The sequence below is a fragment of the Gossypium raimondii genome, chromosome 12, assembly GCF_025698545.1.
Source record: "Gossypium raimondii isolate GPD5lz chromosome 12, ASM2569854v1, whole genome shotgun sequence".
Lineage (NCBI taxonomy): Eukaryota > Viridiplantae > Streptophyta > Magnoliopsida > Malvales > Malvaceae > Gossypium > Gossypium raimondii.
The window spans coordinates 19,524,992-19,551,985 of record NC_068576.1 but is presented as its reverse complement, the minus strand read 5'-3'; positions in this window follow the sequence as shown (position 1 = coordinate 19,551,985).

Genomic DNA, 26,994 nt, shown 5'->3' with positions numbered 1-26,994 from the left:
AATTTGATAGCCGAAGCTATCCCTTTCCGTAATTCGATAGTTGAAACTATCCCTTTTCATATTTTGATAGCCGAAGGTATCCCTTTTCATTATTTAATAGCCGAAGTTATCCCCTTTCATTTGTCGATAGTCGAAGCTATCCCTGTAACGCCTTAAATTTGGGCCTAGATGGAAATAGGTCTTTAGCGTGGGATCACATAAAAATTTATGTGTGTAAGGAAATGACATAAATGAATGTCTGCTTCAATGGTTAAGTGATTTAGGAAGAGTTGAGAGTGTTGGAGAAGTCCTAGGTTCAAACCTGGGCTGTAGCAAAAATTTTTATTTCTGTTGTTAAGTGAATCTTGGCCTTAGCTTGAAGGCTTTATAAATATTTCTTTGTGGAATCATGATACAAAAGAGCCTGTGGTCCAGTGGTAGGTGGCGTGTTTCTAATGTTAGGGGACTTGAGTTCGAGTCCTGGTTTGCGCAATAAGGGGATCAATTTTTACCTTGCACGGCTGGAGTTTGTGTTGTAGTAAAATTCTGATTGATGAGATGTTGGAGTGATATGTGGAGGATTTCAAGGAGAGGATTGGAAGAGGGATTTTAGGAGGAAAAAGGGGAGTTTGATTTGTTGAAGGTTGTTGCCGAATTTGCTAAGGAAATAATAGAGTATTCGTTTTTGGTCTTTTTCCTGAGTGATGGTATTCTTTTCATTTGTTTAGTGGCCAAATACTGCATTTTCGGGAACTCTCTTCTTTGCTTTTTATTGCAATGTGAGTTGCTTTTTTGGTCTATTGTGTGAAATTCGAAACTTCTTTTACCATTCGGGTACTTTTGGCAATTTGGTTTCTATTCTCTATATGCGGAATACCCCTTTTCTTTTCTTCAATCACTTCACACTGTTAGTTGAATCTATACCCATCATTTTATCTTCTTTCTCCATTTCCTTTCTCTTCTCTTCCCATTTTAGTTAGCCTTGGCCAAATGTCCTGCTGATATCTTTGGTTTCATTGATTAGTTCTTGTTGGCCGAATTCACAATACCATCCTCTCTTTTTCTATTTTTCAACTTATTTATTGTGTTTAAACTAAGTTTCTTCTTCTAGTAATCCTTGGGGTGGTTGCACACTCTGCTTATTTTCTCTCTAAATCCCGATTGTTTCCATACTCTACCTATGGTATATTAAGTTGATATCTGCAAGCGATCCTGACAAATCGGTAAGTATTCAAAAGTTCCCTCTCTTGTTCTTTATTACTGTGAGATGTGTGCGAATCTGTTTCCTTTTATCTTTTCACTAAAAGCCGAATGTTTCTTCCCTTCATGTTCTTTGATGGCCGAATGGTGATCCCTTGCTCTTGATGTGGTGGTCGATGGGTTAGGTGTTCCCAAGAAGTGAAAGGGTGCAAGGGTTACCAAGCCGTTGAGGTCTGTCCTTCTGTTAATCGATTAAGGTAATTTTGATACCTTGTTTTTTGGTAGGCCGAATATTCTTTTGTTTTTGAGAGGATAGTATTCGTGGATTTAAGCCACTTTTACAATCTATCCTTTCTAATAAGATCGGTTGTTAGGCAGTAAATCGGCAAGAGACATATGATTGTTCTTAGTCAGCGATCTAATAAGAGTAGATCGCGAGGTACTCAATCAAGGTTGGTAGTGATTATTGTTTGGGGATTAAGTGCTTTGAACAATAATATATGAAAGACTGACTGTATAAGGAATGAATGTAGGTTGGGCGCTTGAGAGCTTGGAGCGGTTGCTTAAACAGATGTGTACACACACCACTCCAATTGTAGATCGGCAAATGCTGAAAAGCCAAAAATCTGAAAGAACGACTACGATTATCACACAAGCGCACGAGCGCGCGTATGGATAAGTCGATACAGCGACAGAGTTCACCATGAATGATCTCGTGGTCTTAGGCCATTTTTGGGCCAAATGGACCGGACTAGGCCGAGTAGGCCAAATGGGTTGTGGGCCCTATACAAGTAAATTTTCCTAGATGGATAGGAAATAATGAGCCGGCCATGACGATCGCATGACCAATGGGAATTTTGGGCTCGTGTGGCCCACTTTGGCCCTTTTACACTGTTATGACCACTTAGGTTACCTGAGTCACTCGAGGCGACTATAGACCTTCGGAAAGGTTGTTAAATGATCGTATTACCCCCATAAAGTAAAATGACTGTAATGACCCTAGATGGTAAATGACTATTTTGCCCCTCGTGGGTAAATGACTGATTTGTGCTATGGTTTGATTGACATAACTGTGACCGATATGACTGATTCTAAGCATGGCATACTGCATACACGACATACTGCATGGAGTTGGGATCTTGTATTGGAGGAAGTGATTGATACATGAGGGTCTCTTGAGACGATTGTGGACCCACCAATGGCTTTAAGCCGATTATGTGATTGGCAACTCTGCTGCAATATTGGTTAGTGCCGTAACCGATGCTACATAAGGAGTGTAGGGATGGGTGATTCGATTTAATCCCCACAGGATTGTATGGTTGGATAGGAGATGTAGTGCAGGGTTGGTATGGGTATTTATGCATTGCATATACTGATTCTGATACTGTAATGGTCTAAGTCCCACACTAATACTATTACTGTTAAAGTGCTCAGGCCTAGACTGATTCTGTTTCTTTAAGGAGGAGATTACACACTGAGTTTTCGTAAACTCACCCCCTTTTTAACCTTTCAGGTAATCCCCAACGTTAGACGGTTTGGAGCTATGAGCGACTCGGAGAGGACCACACAATGGCACTTGTTTCATTCTGTTTTGCATATTTACTTAAGCAATTTGATTTTGATTCGGGTTGTAATAAGGCCTCCATAATTTTTGGATTTTAAATTTGGGATTTGATGTGATTGTGATTTATATCTGCTAGAAGTAGAACACGATTTTCCAAAACAATAACTATTTTCTAACACTACGTTTTCGCACCTCAATTTTTAAATATCACGTTTTCGTAAATCATTTGCTTTAACTTAAGCTTCCGCAACAATAAGGTTTTGAAGGTGATAACTTTTTAATAAACCTCGATTGAAAATAAACAAATGCAAACTGAGGTTTTATACAAGTTTTAAATGGCAAGATGTTTGAAATTTCAAGAAGAGTTTTTAATGAAAACATGTTTTTCGAAAAACACCTCAATGTGACACGCTAGATTCGGGCCTAACTTCTAGGCCGAGTTTGGGGTGTTACAATCCCTTTTCATTGGTTGATGATCATCAATATGCCATGGAATTTTTCCATCGAGACACAAATTGATATTATAAAAAAAATATCATTTAAAGCATAATTTAAAATGCTATTTAAACATACGAACTTACCTCGACGATAAAACGTAGAATTAGAGTTGATTAATCTGAAGCTTTCTCTTTACCTCGATCTAAAGCCATACAATGTCTATCTTGATCTAAATGAATAAATTCAATAAATTTAATAACCATTCTATTCAATTCAGACCAAATTCACATTTTTGCAACATTACCCTTTACCCTAATATTTTCATTCTTTACAATTTAGTCCTTAAGCTCGTAAAATGAAATTCATGCAATTTCACCCCTACCCAAGCCTATCCGAATTTCATGCAAGCACATAGAAGCTCACACATTTCATTATTTCACAAATTACATGATGGATATTTCACATTTTACAATTAAATCCCTAATTGACAAATTCATCAAAAATCACTTAACAAAAGTTGTTTATCTAACAACAAGATTTCATTTTCTATCATCAAACTTCACAAATAACATGGATTCATTCATGGAAAAACTTAAATATTTGATTAGTTTTGTGAATTAGTCCCTAGGCTATCTATATTAAGCTATAATGACTCCAAAAACGTAGAAATCATTAAAAACAGAATGACAAATTGCTTACATGCACAAGGTAGCTAGTCGAACATTTAAAGCACCAAGAAATGGTGTTTTATTTCTCCAAAAATCAGTGGAAACTAAGTGAGAAAGATGATACCAAAATTTTTGTTTTGTTTTACTTTATTTATTTATTAAATTACTTAATTAACCTTGTAATATAACCATTAAATCACTTAATAAACTGTCCATAATTGTCCACTGATGATTATAATGGTTTATTTACAACATAAACCCTCCAATAATTTAATATCATAGCTATTTAATCCTTTTAACTTATAGAACTCAAGTTTTTCACCTTTTACAAATTAGTCCTTTTTGTCGAATTAAGCATGTAAATGGTAAAATTTCTTAACGAAAATTTTATATGATACTACTAACATGCTGTAGACATTAAAATAATAAAATAAATATCACACATCAAATTTGTGGTCCCGAAATCACTGTTCCAATTTCACTGAAAATAGGCTGTTACAACTCTCCCCCTAAGGAAATTTTCTTCCTCAAAAATCATACCAGAAAAAAGGTTCGGTTATTGTTTGCCCATAGCTTCTTTCAATTCCCAGGTGGCTTCCTCTATCCTGTGTTGCTCCTAGAGAACTTTCACTAAAGCTATTTTTTTATTTCGTATTTCTTTAACCTCTCGAGCTAAGATTCTGATTGGTTCTTCACTGTACAACAAATTAGACTGAATCCCAACATCCACTGGTGATGTAACATGCGATGGGTCTGATCGGTATCGTCGTAACATAGATACATGAAACACATTATGAATATTTTCTAGCTCTAACAGCAAAGCTAAACGATATGCTACAGGTCCAATTCTTTCGATAATATCATACGGCTTGGTAAATCGCGAATTTAGCTTTCCTTTACGACTAAAATGAAGATATTTCTTCTTTTTTCCAAGGAAATACTTTCAAAAACACTTTATTGCTGACTTGAAATTCAATATCTTTGCGTTTTATATCTACATACGATTTTCGGCAATCTGAAGCTACTTTCAAACTATCTCGGATCACCTTCACTTTTTCTTCAGTCTCTCGAATCAAATCAACCCTGTGAACCTTTTTCTCACTGAGCTCAGTCCAATGCAACGGAGTTCGGCATTTATGACCATACAAAGCTTCGTACGGTACCATATTTATGCTTGATTAATAACCGTTATTGTACGCGAACTCAACTAATGGTAAATACTTCTCCCAGTTGCCTTCAAATTCTAAAACACAACATCGAAGCATATCTTCAAGTACCTGAATCACTCGTTCGGACTGACTGTCTGTTTGAGGATGAAAAGCAGTACTAAAATGTAACCACGTACCCAAATTGCATCTCTCTTTCTTGGAGCAAGGGTAATCCCGATATGAAATCCCTAGTGACACGCTCTCATTTCCACACCGGCATCATCACTGGTTTTAACAAACCAGAAGGTAACTGATGTTCAGTTTTAACTTGCCGACATACCAAACATCTTGATACAAACTCAGAAATTTCTTATTTCATACCCAGTCACTAGTACATTTGTTTCAAGTCACTATACATCTTATTGCTACCTGGATGAACAGATAACCTACCACTTTGAGGCTCATGCAAAATCTTTTGGACGAGATCTAAATTTCTCGGAACACAAATTCTGCCTCTGAAGTATAAACAATCATCGGATCCAATCTGAAAATCTGAATCAGAAGTCGATTCACTTAATTTCCGTTTAGCTAACAACGCATCATCATGATTCTGAGCCTCACAAATCTGTTGTAAAAATATTAGTCTAGCCTTCAGCTCAGCTAAGATCGAATCATCATCAGACAACACGAATCGCGTATTCAACATTCACAAAGCAAACAGAGATTTTCTACTTAAACCATCAACATCTACATTCGATTTACCTAGATAATAATCAATGATCAAGTCATAGTCTTTCAATAGCATGAGCCATCTGCGCTGTCTCAAATTCAAATCTTTCTACGACATTAAAAACTTCAAACTCTTATGATCTGTAACGATGTGACATTTTTCACTGTACAAATGTTATCGTCAAATCTTCAACACAAACACAATAGCTGCTAGTTTTAAATCATGCATAGGGTAATTCTTTTCGTTCGGCTTTAATCGTCTAGAAGCATAAGCTATCCCTTTACCTTCCTGTGTCAAAACACAACCTAAACCATTCAAGAATGCATTACTGAAAATCACGAACTCTTTACCTGATTCAGGTTGAACTAACACCGGGGCCTTGGTCAACAATGCTTTCCACTGATTGAAACTTTGCAGACATTTCTCAGACCACTCAAACTTCAAATCTTTTTACAATAATCTCGTCATCGATGAAGCAATCATTAAGAACCCCTTGGCAAACCTTCTATTAGAAAACTTCTAACTTCAAACACATTTCTCAGAGGTTTTCAATCAACAATAGCTGAAATCTTGCTCAGATCAAATTTGATACCCTTAGCTGATACAACATGTCCCAAAAATCTAACTTTTGAAGCAAGAATTCACATTTTCTAAACTTAGCGAGTAATTGCTTTTCATGCAAAATTTGTAGAACAATTCTCAAATGTTTTGAATGCTTGGTCTCATCCCGAGGGTAAATCAAAATATTGTCAATAAATATCACCACAAACCGGTCTAAATACGATCTAAATATTTTGTTCATCAAATCCATAAACACTATAGGTGCATTTGTTAAACCAAATGGCATCACAAGAAATTCATAATGTCCTTACCTGGTTCAGAACGCAGTTTTCGACACATCAGTATCTTTAACTCGCAGCTGATAATAGCCTAAACGAAGATCAATCAACAAAAATACTGTTGTACCTTTCAACTAATCAAACAGATAATCAATACGCGGTAATGGGTATTTCTTATTGATCGTAAATTTTTTGAGTTGGCGATAATCAATGCATAATCTCATAGATCCGTCCTTTTTCTACACGAACAGAACAGGTGCACCCCAAGGTGAAATATTAGGTCGAGCAAACCCCGACTTCTGAATTCTTGACAACTGTGATTTCAACTCTTTCAGTTCGGTAAGAGCCATTCTGTAAGGTGTTATCGATATAGGTGATGTTCCCGATGCTAACTCAATAGCACACTCAACCTCTCTGATTCGCGGTAATCTAAGTAATTCCTCTAAAAATACATCAGGATACTCACAAACCACTGGTACAGATTCATTTTTCAACTCAGATGCTTTAGAATCCAGTACATATGCAAGATAAGCGTCGCAACCTTTTCTCACATATCTCTGTACCTACATAGCTAAAATAACAATAGACAACCCACTCAAATTGTCTGATTCAATTCGAACTGCCTCATTGTTTTGACATTTCAATACAATAAGGTTTCACCTATAGTTCACAATAGCATCGTGCAGAGTCAGCCAATCCATGCCCAAAATAACATCAAATTCATTAAATGGCAATAGCATCAAATTAATCAGAAAACTGTAACCCCAAACTATCAAAGGAAAATTCTTGCAAACCTTATCAACTAACAGATACTGACCTAAGGGGTTTGACACTTTAACCACGAATTCAATGGACTCAATAGGTAAATTCCTACATGACACTAGATTTGTGCATACATACAAATGGGTTGATCCCGAATCAGTCAAAGCAATAACATTAGTGTCAAAGATAGAAAAAGTACCAGTAATAACATCTGGTGCAGAAGCTTCCTCACGTGCACGAATAGCATAAGCCCTGGTTGGTGTTCGTGCTTCAGATTTCACAGCAGAGTCTTTTGTTTTGCCACAACTACTACTCATACTTCCAAGATTACGGGGTGCTCTACCTCTCGTGGTAGAGTTGCTGGATTGAACATTATGAACTTTTTCTTTCTCTAATAATTCTAGGGAATCCTGAAGAAAATGCTTATACGAACAACATTTGATACACACCCCGTCTTTCGCCCTACACTGCCAAAATGTCGACGTCCACACCACTAACAATCAGGTTTATTATCTTTAACGCTACCTACGCTCGCTACAGGCGTAGCTTATGTATTTGAACCTACATATTGTTTACCTCGGTCCTTATCAGGGTATCCCACTGGAGCAGTCAAACGGTTATGGTGTTCTTTCGATCTCCTCGATGATGATTGGTATGACTTCCCAATTGATCTTTTTCTTGAGACTCTAGCTTTAAAATCATCTTTTCTTTTCTCTTTTCTATGCTCCTAGGCTTTCTGTGCTCGATAAACTAAGATGACAAATTCTTTCTGCTCAAGAAACCTGACTAGAAGCTTTATATCTTCATTTAACCCTTCCACGAATTGTTTACTCATGGAAACCTCGTTTGGAATACATTCCCAGACATAATTGCTCAATCTGAAAAATTCTCGTTCGTACTTTGACACTGTAAAATTCTGAAAAATGCTCATGAGAAATTCTTTACGTTTATGATCAAGGAATCTCTAACTTATATACTTCTTTCTGAACTCGATTTGAAAAAATTCCCAATCGATACGCTCTCCTCGTACAACCACAATCAAGGTATTCCTCCACTGATATGCTGACTCATTTAGTAGAGATACCACATACTTTACACACTTTGCCGATGTACAGGATAACTTGTCAAAAACTCTGATGGTATTCTCTAACCAAAATTCAACTCTCTCAGGATCGTCATCAACTGTAACTCTAAATTTTTCAGCCTCGTACTTACGAATTTTATCAACAGTCAGCTTATTAACTCGTAAAGCTTCCAAACCTTAAGGAACAACGGGGATCGGTAGGGGTATGGGTCGTTGAGTTGCTAAGTTCGTCCGTACGAACTCAGTAAACCACTCACTCATCATTTAAAAGAAAGCTTCTTTAGCTTCTCCTCCTCAGCCCTCAGACACGGGCCTTGAACCACTTAACGTTGTTCCGTGAACAGAGTCTTGAGCATTACTCTCAACTTCATCAGATTCATCTCGATTAGATGTCCTTTTTTAAAAGAAAATCGGTTTTGAAATGGCTAGGAATTATCACACTATCACAGGTTATATAATGGCATGTATATTTATACTCACACACATCTACGTTCAGCCTGAGAATCGACTAAATCGTAGCTCTGATACCACTAAATGTAACACCCTTAACCCGTATCTGTCATCGAAATATGGTTACGGAGTATTACTAGAATTTACATCACAAAACATTTAAAAATTTTCAAAAGATTCAAAACATATCATAACTCATAGCATTATTATTCAAACTCATACATATTATCCCTTATACGAGCCCTCGAGGCCCTAAAAACACATTAGAAATAAATCGGGACTAAATTAGGAACATATATAATTTTTAGGAAAAAGTTGAAATTTTCATAATGCAGGGGTTACACAACCGTGTGGCCAGGACGTGTCATTCACACGATTGAGACACACGTCTGTGTCACATGGCATGTGGGCATTCAAAGTAGGGACACACGGTCATGTCCGTGCCTATTTAACTCACTAACTTAGGTCACACGGCCAAGCCACACGCCCGTGTGCCAGCCCTTGTACCAACCTGACTTGCAACCCTCTGAAGGCTATAGGGGAAACACGACCGTGTGGACAAGAAATAGGCCATTTACATGCCATTTCCTTCACCCAAATTTTGCACACTCATACAACTCAAATGCACCCAAATCAAGCCTTCAAAATGTACCTAAAATGTGCATAATCAAGATAAAGAATAGGATACCAATTCATACAACCAATATGCCCTAAGGCACTTTAATTTACATGACATTAAGCATATCCTAACACAACCATAACTTAGACATTTAACAACTCAATAATTGCATCTAACTTCCATACCAATTTCTACTAAAATGACCATACCAAAATCACAGTCAATTATACGAAAGTGGTCACTAACTCATACATCAACTTGATCATTCCAACATCAAGCACTAAAAGTACCTAAATGCCAAATTATCAACCATCATAAGACCATATATATACAAGCCAACATGATGACTAATTCATTATCCAAAATATCACATTTACAAGCCAAACATAATGGTTATTTCATCAAGCATAAAAACCTATACATGCCATTATAACCATGACTCAAAATTATCAAAATCTACCGATAATGCTGATGGATAGTGAGATAGGTCTTCGAAATACTTCCAACCCACACGAGCTTTTGATTAACTACAAAATATAGAAAATGAACACAAAGTGAGCATGTTATGCTTAGTAAGTTTGTAATATATAATCTATGCTTGTCATTGCATTGCATAATATTAAAATATATATGTATAATCCAACATAAGAATAAATGATTCATAAGCTTAAATGATATAAATTCATACTTTTCATTGTCATGCAAACACATACTTCCTACCTTCCGTAGTAATAAGGTAAATTACATCGAAAACTCTTACCAAAGCTCACACGAAGTAAAATCACGATAGTTGTCACCATCCTTTCCATAATTTGATAGCCGAAGCTATCCCTTTTCATATTTTGATGGTCGTCACTATTCCTTTTCATAGTTGATGGTCAGCACCATCCCTATTGAATGTGCGATGTTTGATAGTGAAATTTAACGTATTGAATGTACGGATACGGGCATCGTGCCTAGCAGGCTATATGTCGGTGATTTAAATAGGCTTATTGCCTAAGAGGATTTAAGCCGGTGAAATGTTTCGACTCTTGAGCATAGCATGCTTTAGGTCAGTGAAATGTTTTAGGCCTTGTGCCTAGCAGGCTTCATGCTGGTGAATGATTCATTCTAAATATCGATGAATAGAGAATTTTTCAAATGACAACTTGAAAAAGGATCAAAATCACTGTACAATTCATTTTTCACTTGCTGTGAACTGTGTCCGACAGGATTTGGGATGTTCTAAATGATTTTTTGTTATGTCATGCTTAATTTGGTAAGATTATTGTTTTTTTACGAGCTTACTAAGTTTCAAGTAAACTTACTTCTATTTGTCCTTTGTTTTGTAGATTTTGTTTCACGTTTTACTGTTGGGGAGACCGGATCAAGCTCAAAGAAACCTACTACCTCAAGGACTCTTTGGTAGATTTTGGATAACTTGGTAATATGGTATGTAATAGGGCTATTGAGTATATTTGTGATTGTATATGTGTAATGGTTGTGTGTTTTGATTGCCATAGATTTGTGGTCTAAGTTAGGTACATTTTGAATGGCATGAGTTGTATTGTGTTATGGTAGATGAAAGTGTGTGAATGAGTATGGAAATTGGTGTGGTTTGTTCATGAATGAGTAAGGTACTTTGGTTGGGAAAACAAGACTATGAATGTGCTTTGTGTCTTGTATGTCCAAATTAAGAAATGAATTGTTTAGGTGTTTGAGTTGTGGTGTCAGTAATAGTACATTGATTTGGCACATAGGCTATTTGCTTTGCAAGTTTTGAACATATTTGGTTGCAGTTTGAAGGTTTCTATGCATGTTCTTTGATAAATCTAGGTATATAAACATTTAGGTATGAAAAAGGGCAAGATTTTAGGTCAATTAAGGTTGCACATGGTCTGGCACACGAGATGAGACACGGGCGTGTGGCCAGAGTCAGTGAGTTACACGGTTTGCCACATGGTTGGGTACATGGGCTCCCACACGGCCGTGTGACCCCTGTAGGTAAAATTTTGTAGTTTTTTCTTTAATATTCTAATTTGTATTGATTTTGTCCCTATTTGTTCATAATCCTATTTTAGGGCCTCGAGGGCCTAATTTAAAGCTCGTTCAAGTGTGTTTTAATCCGAAACATGTCATATTTTTGTAGGGATCTTAATTGGTGTATGAATGATTTATATTATGTGAATATTCTGATATGTAGGATAACTCTCTGTAACTTTATTTTGGTGACGAAAATCGAGATATTGGCGTTACATTTTGTGCTATCAGAGCTACAGTTTAGTCGGTTATCGAGCTGAACGTAGTATGTTAAAGCTTAGAATTACATGCCATATAAGCTTGTGATAGTGTAAATTTTGATTAATCCGATCTAACCCTTATTTTTCTTGTTGATTATTAAAGATGTCTGATAATGAACGAGGTGAGACTAGTGAAGTGAATAGTAATATCCCGACTACTGATTCAGGTGTGAGTCAGAGTATCTCAATTTCACAAAAGACTAAAAATGAAGTTAAAAACATGTTCTTTGACTTAATAGGACAATGGTTTTTTGAATTCCTGAGAATAATCCGATGGTTCAGCAACCTCCACCTCCTGTTACACATCCTGCTATACCCTAGTAGTACCTCCACCACCGGTGGTACATCCTATTGTACCCCCACCCCCTCTAGTGGTTGAACCAAGTTTATGTATTCTTGTTGATAAGTTTAGAAATATGGGGCTAAAGAGTTTCTAGGCAGAACTGAAGATAACCCGTCTAGAGCCGAATACTGGTTAGAAAACATCCAGAGCCGAAAATTATCTGAGATGTGTGGTATTAATTTTAAAAGATGAGTTTTATAGTTGGTGGTCTATATTGACCCCAATTGTTCCTAGAAGTAATATTAATTAGGAAATTTTCCAAAAAAAAATTAAAAAGAAATAAACTAGCAAGAGGTATGTGTTGGATCGCCGGCACCCCTACGGCACAGCAAAAAATTTAATAATCGGCGACCCTAACCACGGATCCATGTGTGAGGAACAAATCAGGGTGAAAAAGGTTACGAAATTACCTAATGTTTAATCTGAGTAGACAGCAACTTCTCAACCACGTGTAGTCTGATCTATAGTCGAACCAAGCAGCAATCTATCGAGACTCCGACCTCTACGCAATCCACCCAGTTGACTACGAATGGAAGAAATCCCAAAACAGTTTTCAAAAGTGGTTTTTCTTTGACGGCTGCTAGACCCTTAAACAAAGAAAAACGAGATTCTTATATATCCTTTTAATTTTTAGGGTTTTTAGGAATTAAATAAATATAATAATATTTTAAACCGAAAATTATAATTACATTAATTATAATATAATTTCGGTAAACCATATATTTATTTTAATTCATATGCTAACCAAATTCATGTCCTCATTATGCGTACAACAACCTTGTACATAATGTGTTGGAAATTTGATTACCAAATTAAATTAATTCTATAATTAATCTAATTCAAGCGACACCCAAAAACAATACCAACTATGGTTTATTCCGTTCATTTCAACTATAGGGTGTGACCCTGTAGGTTCCTGTAACGTTAGCATTAATACTAGAACGATTCCAATGTTACAAACAATGAGTGGCATCTAGCAATGCATCATTGCTACCTAAGTCACAAGAGATCATGATTCGACATAACCTTTTATGATTAACCTTTTATGCAATAATCCTTAAGTCCTTTATCTCTGGATTGGACACAAGTCATGGAATAGTCACACTTGTATAGTCCATTCCATGTTCCTTGCTATCTTAAGTAGACTACGATATACAAATAAGTATGACATCTCATATCAACTTATTTGAGCATGGCCATGCATTTCTAGTCTCACTTAATCAAGTGGCCTAAGATATTACTCCCATTATGTAGGAGGGACTTATTCTATATCGACCAACCATATCCCTCTACATCGATTGTGGTATATCCAACATCAGCCTTTATATAACAACCAGTTACCATGTACGTTTGACTGTGTCAAAATGTACTACTCACGATGTTGGGATTATGATGATCTCAAGTCTGAGGATCATATACATATTAATCACTATGAGTAATGTCGTGACAATTACATAATAATCCAAGAAACATACTCATAATGGGTCAGTCCAATATGTTGTTCTCTAACACACATACTCATGTATCGATTCTGACAGTCCATATCAATGTCAACTCTTTATCATCAATCAACTACATGTTAGTCTTAATGCATTATTGTTGTCCTATCCAATAATACTTGACTAAGGATATTTTAAGAATAATCAGATTATTCTTTGGAAATTATTATAAAACAGTTTATTTATACACACAGAAAAGAAACTGAAATCATAATGGTGCACCTTATATTAATAAATATGATAAATCAAGTATGTTATTACAACCATCTCATGATTGATCTTTGGGCATACCCTAACAATTTCCCACTAGCACTAAGACCAATCACTTATATATCTAATTCCAAGAGACTTAGTGTGACGATCATGCTCCTGCTGTGTCAGAGGCTTGGTCAAGGGATCAGCAATGTTATCATCTGTAGGTACTCTGCATATCTCTACATCCCCTTGATCGATAATCTCTCGAATTAGATGGTAGTGCCTAAGTATATGTTTGGATTGCTGGTGAGATCTAGGTTCTTTAGCTTGTGCAATGGCTCCATTGTTATCACATCGTAGTTCTATAGCATCTGATATGCTTGGCACAACCCCTAGTTCCGCAATGAACTTTTTGATCCAAACTGCTTCTTTTGCTGCCTCACTGGCTGCAATATACTCGGCCTCTATTGTAGAATCGGCTACTGTACTTTGCTTTGAACTCTTCCAGCTCACAGTACCACCATTAAGACAAAACACAAAACCTGATTGTGATCGAGAATCGTCCTTATCGGTTTGGAAGCTAGCATCAGTGTAACCTTTTACACTTAACTCTTCTTCAGCTCCGTATATTAGGAACGTATCCTTAGTTCTTCTTAAGTACTTAAGGATATTCTTGACTGTCGTCCAGTGACCTTCACCAGGATCTACTTGGTATCTGCTCGTCATACTTAAGGCATATGAGATATCTGGACGGGTACATAACATGGCATACATGATAGATCCAATAGCGGAAGCACATGTAATTTTACTCATGCGTTCTCTCTCTTATGGAGTTGAAGGACACATTTCCTTCGAGAGTGAGGAATCCTCTCCTAGATTCTTCCATACTGAACCTTTTCAGTACTTTATCTATGTATGTACTTTGGCTTAGACCTAGTAGTCATCTTGATCTATCTCTATAGATCTTTACTCCTAAGATGTAAGTAGCTTCGCCCAAGTCCTTCACAGAAAAACAACTTCCTAACCAAATCTTAATAGACTGCAATGTAGGTATGTCATTTCCTATGATAAGTATGTCATCCACATACAGTACCAAGAATGTTATAGTGCTCCCACTAACTTTCTTGTAAACATATGACTCATCTTCATTTTTGATAAAACCAAACTCTTTGATTGCATCATTAAAACGAAGATTCCAACTTCGAGAAGCTTGCTTTAATCCATAAATGGATCTTTGTAGCTTACATACCTTTCCGGCATCCTTTGGATTGACAAAACCTTCGTGTTGTGTCATGTACACATCCTCTTCAAGTTTCCCATTAAGGAAAGTTTTTTGACGTCCATCTGCCAGATTTCATAGTCATGAAATGCAGCTATAGCGAGCAAGATCCTGATGGATTTAAACATAGCTACAAGAGAAAAGGTTTCATCATAGTCAACACCATGAATTTGGCGAAAACCTTTAGCGACTAATCGCCCCTTGTATGTTTGTACATTATCATCCATGTCGGTTTTCTTTTTGAAAACCCATTTGCACCCTATGGGTTTAACCCCTTCGAGCGGGTCAACCAAAGTCCATACTTGGTTTTCATACATTGAATGCATCTCAGATCTCATGGCTTCAAGCCATTTCTCAGAGTCTAGGCTCGTCACCGCTTCTTGATAAGTCCTAGGCTCATCTTGATCTATAAGTAGAACATCACCATGCGTTGTAATGAGAAATCCATATCTCTCAGGTGCTTGCCGTTCTCTTAAAGATCTACGCGGTGGTTGTGTTTCTACAGCAATTACTTGTTCCTCAACTCCTTGTGGAACTTGCTGTTGTTCTATCTCTGGTTCAGTGGTATTTTTTGATTCTCGAATCTCGTCAAGTTCAATCTTTTTGCCACGTCCTTTTCTAGAAACAAGTTCTCTCTCTAGGAAGATACTAGTCTGAGCAACAAGTATTTTGTTCTCAGTGGGATTAAAGAAATAATATCCTTTGGTTTCTTTTGGATACCCCACAAAAACACATTTTTTAGATTTGGGTTCAAGCTTAGTCGACGTCTGACGTTTAACATAAGCTTCGCAACCACAAATTTTCATAAAAGACATACTAGGACGTTTCCCAGTCCACATCTCATATGGTGTCTTTTGAACCGATTTAGATGGAACAAGATTTAGTGTAAAAGCAGTTGTCTAAAGAGCATGTCCCCAAAAGGAAGTCGGCAGATCAGCATGACTCATCATAGATCGAACCATGTCTAACAACGTTCGATTTCTTCTCTCAGAAACTCCATTCCATTGAGGAGTACTAGGAGGAGTAAGTTGTGAGACAATCCCATATTGCTTCAAAAGATCATCAAACTCTAAGCTCATATACTCCCCACCTCGATCAGATCGAAGTGTCTTGATAGTTTTTCCAGTTGATTTTGTACTTCATTTTTGAATTCCTTGAAATTTTCAAGGGATTCAGACTTATGGCGCATGAGATAGACATACCCATATCTACTGAAATCATTAGTGAAAGTAATAAAGTAGTGAAATCCTCCTCTAGCCTGTGTATTTATTGGCCCACATACATCAGAATGTATTAAGCCCAATAAATCACTAGCTCGTTCACTTTTACCAGTAAAAGGAGATTTAGTCATTTTTCCCAATAAGCAAGATTCACATACTTCAAATTGTTCAAAAACAAATGAATCCAATAGACCATATTTATGGAGCTTGGATATGCGTTCTTCACTTATGTGGCCCCGAACGACAATGCCATAGATAAGTTTGATTCGAGTCATTTATTTTTGATCTTTTAGTATTTATGTTGTAAATGGGATTTGTTTGATCTAAAATATAGAGGCCATTAATCAATTATGCCGAACCATAGAAAACATTATTGAGATAAAAGGAACAACAATTATTATTAATAATTATCTCAAAACCAATTTTGTCTAAACAAGATATTGAAATAATGTTTTTAGTTAAACTAGGCACATAATAACAATCCTCTAAACATAAACCAAGTCCACTAGGCAAAGATAAATTATATGTTCCTACAGCTAATGCAACAACTTTTGCTCCATTTCCAACTCATAGGTCCACATCTCCTCTAGCCAAAGTCCTACTCCTTTGCAGTCCCTATACAGAAGTACAAATGTGAGAACCACAACCAGTATCTAATACCCATGAAGTAGTGGTTGATAAATTAATATCAATAACATAAATACCTGAAGCAGACGTTCTATTTATTTTGGCCTTCTTGACTTCCGCAAGATAAATAGGGCAGTTCCGCTTCCAATGTCCAGTCACACCACAATGAAAACAGTTTCCTTCCTTAGCCACCCCTCCTTTACGTTTCAATGCAGCCTTCACTTTCCCAGGCCTGGGCCTACCTTTGCCCTTGGGCTTTGTCTGTACTTTGGCCTTTCCCTTGCCCTTATTATTACGGACCATCAGTATAGGCTTGGGTGCAACCTTTTTCATGTTGCCTTCAGCAATTCGTAACATACTGAGCAACTATGGCAGAGTCTTATCTATTTCATTCATATTGAAATTGAGGACAAACTGGCTGCAGCTATCTGGAAACGATTGTAGAATAACATCAGTGGCCAACTCTTGGCTCAATGGAAACCCAAGCTTAGACAGGCTTTCAATGTAGCCAATCATCTTAAGGACGTGAGGTCCTACTGGGCTTCCTTCAGCCAGCTTACATTGGAATAGGGCCTTAGAGATATCGAACCTCTCTTGCCGTGCTTGCCCCTGATAAAGTTCTTTCAGGTGCTCAATCATTTCATAAGCAACTATGTCCTCATGTTGCTTCTGAAGCTCAGGATTCATAGTGGCAAGCATAAGACATCCAACGTCTACCATGTCATCGAGATGCTTCTTGTAAGCATCTCTATCAGCCCTCGAGGCATTAGCGGGTGGTTCGTTAGGAACTAGTTGTTCAATGACATATAATTTTCGTTCTTGTTTGAGGACAATCCTCAAGTTACGGAACCAGTCAAGAAAATTTAAACCATTCAACTTGTCCTTCTCAAGGACCGATCGCAATGATAGTCTATTTGTGTTTGCAGCCATAATATATCTACAACAATAAAATTATGCGTGTGAAAATTTATCAAATTTATATCAATCATTAAAAGGACTTAATTAAATGATGTTTCCACCGTTTTTACTACAAAACTAATACCCTCATACGTTAGTTTTGGAAAGACTTTTTCGAAAAGCATTTCAAGTGGGTTAAGGATCCATATTTCACCTCCTCTTAAGTCAGCTTTGGCTTTACTCTCAAGATTATGGCTATCTAGGTAAGCAATACTTTGCTAATTACATCATATGTAACTCCTAAAGTTTGGTGAACAACTCTTGTTCTAATCATCTTATGATTTATCCAAATTACTTGCCTCTAGGTTTCTAATCATATTAGAATAACCTAGTTAAGTCATTAACCAATTTTAACCAGCAAATATCACTTGTTTATTCTTCACGTTTAACCAAGATAAATATTAGTACTTCGCTTTAGCAGAACCTACACAGTATTGATCGAGGCCTTAACGAGGGCAAAAGTGGAAGGCTATGTTGACTTAATATTTTAATAGAGGGATTTTATAAAGATGATTCCATCTCACCAATTATGGTTTACTTTAGTTCATTTAGCTATTTAATTGATCTCATCAATTAATGTGGTTCATTATTATCAAATTTTAACGTGTTTAAAATTTGGCATGCTTTAGACATCCATAGCATCTTATACTTGAATAAAGCAATAAATAAATGCAATAGTTATAGCCCATAAACTAAGGTGGCGCAACCCAAGCCAATGGGAGAACCAAAAGGAAACCTAAAGGTGTAAGCCAGTTTTCAAGCTATCAGTCCATACTGGTTGGCCCATCTTCCTTCTCGGCTAGCCCACAACAACTCTTGCAAATTACAATATGTAGAAACTCGTTTTACATACGAGGGAGTAAGATGAGAAGAGAAATACAAGAGAATAATAGTAAGGCACGACACGCAGACCGTATTTATAAAATTACAACCTTTTAGTCAAATGGGCTGTCGGGCTATAACTATGCATTTCAAACACCGTGCATGTCAAAAATAGCATACATAAATAAACACTTTTTGTTAATGTGTATTAAAACATACTCTTTCAACTTTTATGGCCCACCAAGTTTTATTTATTAAAAAAAACATACTTTAAGAAGATGGGGGCTGAGGCGGTGGAGATAGTGGGCCGAACCGCGGTATGGACCAAAGGTGCGGGGCGGAGCCCCCGCGTTATGAACCGCATACCCCATTCAAATGAAACTTCATGATTTGATAACTTTTACCAACAGAATCGCGTTTTCAGGATTTTAATCCCTAAGGTTTCATGCCGAAACAACCGTTCTTCCACTAACCAGTTAACTCTTACTGGAAACTGTCAACACCACTGTCGCACCATTATAGATCTGTTAACACTTAACAGAAATAACGTAAAACCGAATAGGCCATAACATCATGATTAACATTTAATCCATTGTCAAAAGAAACGGTTATCAGATTACTCTTAAACGATTCAAACAGTCAGAAATTTAATAAAATTGAAGCATGCATCTCATACAATTGCGTCAACCAAGTATTTAAACCTGAGTCTGTATCACACAAGTGGCTCTGATACCACTGTTGGATCGCCAACACCCCTACGGCGCAGCGAAAAATTTAATAATCGGTGACCCTAACCACGGATCCATGTGTGAGGAACGAATCAGGGTGAAAAAGGTTACGAAATTACCTAATGTTTAATCTGAGTAGACAACAACTTCTCAACCACGTGTAGTTTGATCTATAGTTGAACCAAGCCGCAATCTATCGAGACTCCGACCTCTATGTAATCCACCCAGTTGACTACGAACAGAAGAAATCCCAAAATAGTTTTCAAAAGTGGTTTTTCTTTGACGACTGCTAGACCCTTAAACAAAGAAAAATGGGATTCTTATATATCCTTTTAATTTTTAGGGTTTCTAGGAATTAAATAAATATAATAATATTTTAAACTAAAAATTACAATTATATTAATTATAATATAATTTCGGTAAACTATATATTTATTTTAATTCATATGCTAACCAAATTCATGTCCTCATTATGCGTACAACAACCTTGTACATAATGTGTTGGCATCTAGCAATGCATCATTGCTACCTAAGTCACAAGAGATCATGATTCGACATAACCTTTTATGATTAACCTTTTATGCAATAATCCGTAAGTCCTTTATCTCTAGATTGGACACAAGTCATGGAATAGTCACACTTGTAGAGTCCATTCCATGTTCCTTGATATCTTAAGTAGACTACGATATACAAATAAGTATTACATCTCATATCAACTTATTTGAGCATGGCCATGCATTTCTAGTCTCACTTAATCAAGTGACCTAAGATATTACTCCCATTATGTAGGAGGGACTTATTCTATATCGACCAACCATATCCTCTACATCGATTGTGGTATATCCAACATCAGCCTTTATAGAACAACCAGTTACCGTGTACGTTTGACTGTATCAAAATGTACTACTCACGATGTTGTGACTATGATGATCTCAAGTCTGAGGATCATATACATATTAATCACTATGAGTAATGTCGTGACAATTACATAATAATCCAAGAAACATACTCATAATGGGTCAGTCCAATATGTTGTTCTCTAACACACATATTCATGTATCGATTCTGACAGTCCATATCAATGTCAACTCTTTATCATCAATCAACTACATGTTAGTCTTAATGCATTATTGTTGTCCTATCCAATAATACTTGACTAAGGATCTTTTAAGAATAATCACATTATTCTTAGGACATTATTATAAAACAATTTATTTATACACAGAAAAGAAACTGAAATAATAATGGTAGCACCTTATATTAATAAATATGATAAATCAAGTATGTTATTACAACCATCTCATGACTGATCTTTGGGCATACCTTAACAGTATGTAGACCGTAAAAAGAAAGAATTTCTAAAACTGAGGCAGGGAAACAAGTCAGTGGTTGAATATGAAAGAGAATTTGTATATCTCAATAAGTATGATCGAGAAATTGTACTGACGGACGAAGAAATGTGTATCCATTTGGAAGATGGGCTAAATAATAAGATTAAAATGAGGATTGGTGGCATAGAGATACATTAATTTGTAGTTTGGATTGAACGAGCACAGAAAATGGAAGAAATTTACAACCATGAGAGACAAAGAGAAAACAGAGCCCGTGAATTCAGTAAAAGGAATCCTTCTACATCATTTTCGGAACCCCCAACGAAGAAGATAAAAGAAGATGATAACCGTGTTACTGCATCATCAAGATTTCCAAGCAAAAGCAAACCCCGACTATCAAATTTAAAATTTTAGAATCGGCCTACAGATAGTGTTTCTAGTGTCCGTAATGCTCTAAGATCAGTGTGTGAACTCTGTGGTAAAGTACATTTTGGTGAGTGTAGACTCAAAACAGGTGCATGCTTCTGATGTGGGCCAACCAATCACTTTGTAAGAAACTATCCACAGTTACCAGAAGGGAAGGATGACTGAAGTGTAAAACCTCTAAATATGCCAAAAAAGAGGCAGACGTCCCGACTAAAGTAGCAATAGGAGTGTCAATTGGGGTGAGACCAAAGATGAGACTGTTAGATCTGAGGTCAAAGCACCTATTGGACATATGCCATATCGAACATATGCCATCATTTAGCCGGTAGTATCTCCTTGAGGAGCTCCAATATTCTTTGTAAAAAAGAAAGATGGTTTGATGAAATTATGCATAGACTATCAACATTTGAACAATGTAACGGTAAAAAACAAATATCTATTACCTCATATTAAAGAATTATTCAATCAATTGAAAGATGCAACTATATTTTCAAAGATAGATCTCAGATCTAGATATTATCCAATGCGAGTAAAGGATTGGGATGTACCAAAGACTGCCTTTTGGACCCGATATGGACACTATGAATTCTTGGTAATGCCTTTTGGGTTAACTAATGCCCTAGCGGCTTTCATGGATTTGAGGAATAGGGTTTTTAAACCTCAATTGGATAGATTTTTTGTTGTGTTTATTGATGATATACTAATCTACTCCAAAATAGAGACCAAGCATGCTCAACAATTGAGAAAAGTACTGCAGACTTTGCGTGAGAAGCAGTTGTATGCAAAATTTAGTAAATGCAAGTTCTAGCTGGAAGAAGTTGGATTCTTGGACATGTTGTTTTTGCAGAGGGTATATGTGTGGATCCAAGTAAGATCTCTGCCATTATAAATTAGAAAGCTTCGAAAAAAGTTTCTGAGGTATGCAGTTTTTTGGGTCTGGAAAGTTATTACCTTTTTTTTGGTAAAAACTTTTCTACAATAGCTTCGTTGATGACCAAGTTACTACAAAAGAATGTTTAGTTTGTTTGGTCAGACGAGTGGCAATAGAGTTTTGATCAGATAAAAAGAATGTTGAAGGAAACTCCAATTTTGACACGTCTATCTCGAAAATAATTTTTTATAGTGATGCTTCGCTTAGTGGATTTGAACGTGTACTGATGTAAGTCGGAAAAGTAATAGCTTATACTTATCATCAATTGAAACCTTATGAGAGGAATTGCCCGATGCATGACTTAGAGATGGCTGCCATTTTTTTGCTCTGAAAATTTGCCACTATTACCTTTACGGTGAAAAGTGTCACATATTTACAAATCATAAGAGTTTTAAGTACTTGATTACACAGAATACGCAGAAGGAACTAAAACTGAGACAATGATGGTGGTTAGAGCTATTGAAAGATTATGACCTTGTGATTGATTACCATCTTGGGAAGGAAAATGTAGTTACAAATACTTTAAGTCGGAAGTCATTGTTTGCTCTAAGGGAAATGAATGCATATATATCCTTGGAGGATGATGGTTCTATTATAGCTGAGGTCAGGGCTAGGCCGTTATTTCCTCAGAGAATTTGGGAATTACAAAATGGTGACCCGAAGTAAGTAGCCAAACGAGAGTTGATCTACTGTGATTCGACTACAGGATTCACTGTAAGCAATAATGGTCTGATGTATTTTCGTTATCAGCTATGTGTTCTAGATAGTCTCGGGTTAAAATAAGATATTTTATCATAAGCTCATAGCAACATGTACTCTATTCATCTGGGTAGCACGAAGATGTTTAATGACCTGAAGAAAATGTATTGGTGGCTAGGTATAAAACGTGAGATTTCTGGATTTGTGACTAAATATCTTGTTTACTAGTAGGTAAAAGCCGAACATCAAGTACCATTAGGATTATTTCAGCCTATCACTATTCTTAAATGGAAATGGGAGTCAGTTACAATGGATTTTGTATTAGGGTTGCTGGTAACATCGAGAAAAAAAGGACTCTATTTGGGTTATAGTTGACAAACTAACGAAATTAGCCCATTTCATTTTGGTACGTACTAATTTTTCACTTAAGAAGTTAGTGGACTTGTATGTATCCGAGATTGCCAGATTGCACGGAGTGCCGTTATCTATTGTTTCTGACAGATATTCGAGATTCACCTTGAGATTTTAGGTACTAAACATAGGTTCAGCCCCGAATATCATCTGCAGATTGATGGGCAATCTGAACGAGTGATACAGGTTGTTGAAGACATGTTACAATGCTGTATACTTGAATTTGAAGGTAGATGGGAAAGATATTTGAACTAGACATCTGATCGTAAAAAAAATATGCTGATTTGAAAAGAAAAGATATAGAGTTTCTTATTGGTGATCGAGTGTTTCTAAGAGTTTCACCATGGAAGGAGGTACTTCGATTTGGCCGGAAGGGAAAACTGAGTCCAAGATTTATTAGGCCATATGAGATTATAGAGAAGATTGGTCCTATCGCTTATAGGTTGGCTCTACCTCCAGAACTTGAAAAGATTGTCAATGTTTTTGATGTTTCGATGCTAGGATGATACAGGTCAGATCCGTCACATGTGAATACTCCTTGTGAGGTTGAGATACAACCAGATTTATCGTATTTGGAAGAACTGTTAGTGAAAGAACTCCAAATAAAAGAGTACCATTAGTGAAAGTCTTATGGAATCGTCATGAGATGGAAGAGGCTACTTGGGAGACTAAAGACTCGATGAGATCACAGTATCCAAATCTGTTCATTGGTCAGAAATTTCGAGACAAAATTTTCTAAAGGGGGAAGAGTTGTAACAACCATTTTTAGTGGTCTCAGAAATAGTAGTTTTGGGACAATAAATCTGATGTATTGGTCTGTAAATATTATTTATTTAATATTTACGAGGTCATTAAGGTTGTATTAAAATTTAGTTATAAAATTTTATCGTTTAGTTAATTAATTTAGTAAAAAGGACTAAATTGTAAAAGCATGAAAAGTAGAATCCATAAATTAAAGGTTTTAAATGTGAAAAAGGACTCAATTGTATAGAATGATTGGTTTTGGCTATTGATTTCGTTAATTGAATGAAACTATTGTTTTAGATCATGAGTGTGTTGACAATCGTGGAAAAGAAAAGATCGCAGAGTAGTTCCTACGCTTTTACAATTACTGCAAACTAGTCCAGTAAGTTCGTTTTTCTTATAAGTGTGCTATAATTTATTTCATTACACTTGCCTTACTAGTGATTTTAAATATTTATGTGTCTCTAAACACTGGATTTAATGATGTTCAGTAGTGAAATTGAACATATTGAATGTACTAATACGGGCTTCCTACCTACGAGGCTATATGTCGATGATTTAAATGGGCCTAGTGCCTAGCAGGCTTTATGTCGGTGAAATGTTTTGGGCCTTATGGCTAGCAGGCTTCGTGCCAGTGAACGATTCATTCTGAATATCGATGTATTCTTCATTATTCACTTACTTTGAACTGTGTCCGACAGGATCTAGGATGTTCTAAACAATTGTTTTTTCTGTTCTGTTTAATTTGGTAAAATAATCATTTGATATACGAACTTACTAAGTTTCAAGTAAACTTACCTATGTTTGTCCTTTATTTTGTAGATTTTGTTTTGCGGTTGGGGAGATCAGATCAAGCTCAAAGAAACACACTATCTCAAAGACTCTTTAGTAGATTTTGGATGACTTGGTTATATGCCATGTAATAGGGCTATTGAGTGTATTTGTGATTGTATATATGTAATGGTCTTGTGTTTTGATTTCCATAGATTTGTGGTCTAAGTTAGGTACATTTTGAGTGGCATGAGTTGTATTGTGTTGTGGCATATGCAAGAGTGTGAATGAATATGAAAATTGGTGTGGTTTGTTCATGAATGAGTAAGGTACTTTGGTTGGGAAAGCAATACTATGAATGTGCTTTGTGGCTTGTATGTTCAAATTAAGAAGTGAATTGTTTAGGTGTTTTAGTTGTGGTGTCATTGATGGCACATTGGTTTTGCGTATAGGCTATTTACTTTGGCATGTTTTGAACATATTTGATTGCATTTTGAAGGTTTCTATTCATGTGCTTTAATAAGTCTAGGTATATAAACATTTAGGTATGAAAAATGGCAAGATTTTAGGTCAATTAAGGTTGCACACAGTCTAGCACACGGGTGTGTAGCCCAAGTAAGTGAGTTACACTGTCTGGCATACAGGATGAGACAGGGGCGTTTGGCCCAAGTCAGTGAGTTACACGGTGCACACAATTAGGTACATGGGCATGTGGAATTGTCACACAACCATGTGGGAGAGCCACACGGCAGTGTGATCCCTGTAGGTAAAATTTTTCAGTTTTGTCCTTAATATTTTATTGTATCGATTTGGTCCTTGTTTGTTCGTAAGCCTATTTTAGGGCCTCGAAATCCCGATTTAAAGACTGTTCAAGTCTTTTTTAATTCGAAACTTGTTATATCTTAGTAATGAATTTAGTTGATGAACGAATGATCTATATTATGTAAATATTCCAATATGTATGGTAACTCACCGTAACTCTATTCTGGTGGTGGAAATCGGGAAATGGGTGTTACACCAATGGCCATCCAATCAAGCAGCATCATGTAGAAAACTTGCAGGAATACATGAAGTGGACGCTCTCACTTCATTTGCATCTCAGGTATCCTCGATATCCTCAATACTTAAAAAAATTACAACTGATGGGTTTAATAATTTTGCAACTCAACAATCAAATCAATTCGAAAATGTAGCATGTGTTTTTTTAGGGAAGGGCACTTGTTCGAAGAATGTCAATCAAACCCATAATCTATTTATTACATGGGTAACCAGAACCAGAACCGTGGTAGGCAGGGGCTGCAATCCAATTTCTATAATCCATCTTAGCAAAACCACCATATTTTTTCTTGAAGTAACCAAGGGGATGCACCTAGTAACACTTACTCACAACCCAACCATCTGGATTTACCCAATAAGTTTAGAAACCACATTAAGTTGAACCTTCCAACGGTTTGGAAAACCTATTGAAGGCATACATAGCGAAAAATGATGTCTTGATCCAAAGTCAAGGAGCCACATTGAAAAACAAGGAAAGCAAAATAGGCCAATGGCCACCTCCGGACGTACTATAGTCTAGAGTGTGAATACTACAATAAAATAGAAAACTACGAGGCGGTATCCGCAAGTATAAGAGTCAAGTTGTAATATAGTTTTTACAATGAAGTAGGTGAGTATTCCGAGGATCGTACCCAAGGAAGGCGAGTGCTAGATCAACTCTAACGTAAACACTAAAAGATCCAATTAGTACTTTAAATAAATTATTGTACGAGCACATAGAAAATAGTTTCTTAAGGTTTTATAATAATAAAATAAAATAAAAGAAATAAAATTCATGTAATCCCCTAAACCCGGCCAAACATTATGGCTGAATCTCAAAGACCACATTGGCCATATTGATGGCACAAAAAATCATTTAGCTATTTTCTCTTACAAATCGGCATTGTTAAAAACCTCCATTGTAATTTATTTGAGAAAACTCAAGTTTTGATATTTTTTCAGAAAACGTCGTACTTCAATTAAAACATCGCAGTGGATAATTTGTATATCTAATAGTCGTTTGCCATTTTTAAAACGTAGATTTAAAATATATCTCGTAAAATATCAATTTTGTGAGCAGATAGTGTTGAGTTTTGAAAACAAAGTATTGAATTTTGAAAACACCCTTATTGGGCCTTATTTGACTTAGTTATGAAAAATCCATTGTAAATTAATATTTTCAAAATATTTTAAAAGATAATTTTAAAACCTAAAT